Source organism: Helobdella robusta (assembly GCF_000326865.2).
Source record: "Helobdella robusta unplaced genomic scaffold HELROscaffold_5, whole genome shotgun sequence".
Classification (NCBI taxonomy): domain Eukaryota; kingdom Metazoa; phylum Annelida; class Clitellata; order Rhynchobdellida; family Glossiphoniidae; genus Helobdella; species Helobdella robusta.
In genome coordinates, this window is record NW_008705254.1 from 7,009,823 (window position 1) to 7,011,520 (window position 1,698).

Sequence of the window (1,698 nt, forward strand, 5' to 3'; positions counted from 1 at the left end):
TAGTCAAGCATTCAATGAGATTTTCAACTTTACTTTTAAACAGTTTAGGTTCACTGCTAACTATTATTTGGATGTCATCAGCGTACGCATGATATGAAAATCCAAAGGATTCTATTACTTCATATACTTCAGCAGTGTACAGTACAAACAGAATAGGTCCCAGGACTGAGCCTTGTGCTACACCAGGTGACATTGCTTCAATGCCAGATAATTGTTTCCGAAAAAGACCTGCTGAGTTTTATCAAACAAGTACGAATTGAACCAGTTAGCTACAACTCCAGTAACTCCGTAATCATATTGTAGGCGATTCATCAGGATTTGATAGTCTACGCAATCGAAGGCAGCACTCATGTCCAAGAATGTAAGCAACGAAACATATTGTTTATCAATTGCATTAAACAACTCAGACATAACATACATCAGTGCTGTATCAGTTGAGTGATAACGTTTATATCCAGATTGAAATACTGGTATTAGGCTATTTTTGTGTAGATGACTGAGTAGCTGACTGGCAACAACTCGTTCAATAGCTTTGGAAATGAAGCAAATGTTTGATATGGGTCTGTAACTTTTCATTTCATTCCTATCATCTTTCGTTTTCTTCAAGACAGGTGTAATAACTGCGTGCTTACATTTATTCGAAAATACTCCCTCTGGCAAACATAAGTTAACAAGGCTTGCGAGAAAAACAATAAAAATATCTATATGTTTTTTAAGCACATGAGTCGGAAAAGCATCTAACATACAGATTTTGGCCGGTAGACCAAGCACAATTTTTTTTATGTCTAGTTCCTCAACGACAGCAAAGTTTGTGAGCAGACAATTTTCGGTAAGCCTACATCTGTCAAAAGTAGGTTTTCGTTAATACTAATAGCATGCTTGATCCGATCGGTCTTTTCTTGAAAAAAACCCCATAAATTGAGAAGCGGTGATGTCGACATTATTATAAAGTAAGCTATGGTTATTATCTTTACAAAGAATTTTGTTTACTACGTTCCATAGACCCTTTGAACCACCATTACTTTCAGCAATCAACGTTTTCCAGTAATCATTTCTTTTTATTGAAAATAGTTTGGTTTTATTTTTCAAAAAAGCAATCCATTCATTTCGACTCACTGATGACAAACAACATCTGTATTTCCTTTTTTTACTTCGACAGTATCTTTTAGCTGCTCTACACTCATCATCAAACCATGGAGCCATAAGATCACTTTTATGCTCGATAGACGGAGAGGCGCAATTTGGTCAGCAATCTTCCTCATTTCATTATTTAAAACACCAAATTTACGATTCACATCTCGACTTTGACAAGGCTCATGCAGTGGTGAATTCATAACATGCATGGTCGGTCAGTATATTTTCATCAATAAGTTTCCATGACCTAGCCAATCATGAAGTTTTGTTATTACATGCTCGAGTTATTGGTATGTCAACATGTATCAAGCTATGATCTGAGTAAACTCCACTAGGGAATAACCTGATATTTGTAACTTCAATATATATATATATATATATATATATATATATATATATATATATATATATATATATTTACAATATTCTATAAATTCTACCGAATGTTTGGCGTTAATATGTTTGTAGTTCGTTTTTTCGATTTTTCTCACTAAAGTTTTTGGTGAACGTTTAGTTTATTAAAATTCAAAATAAACTTATTTTTGAATTCATGCTGCAAATAAG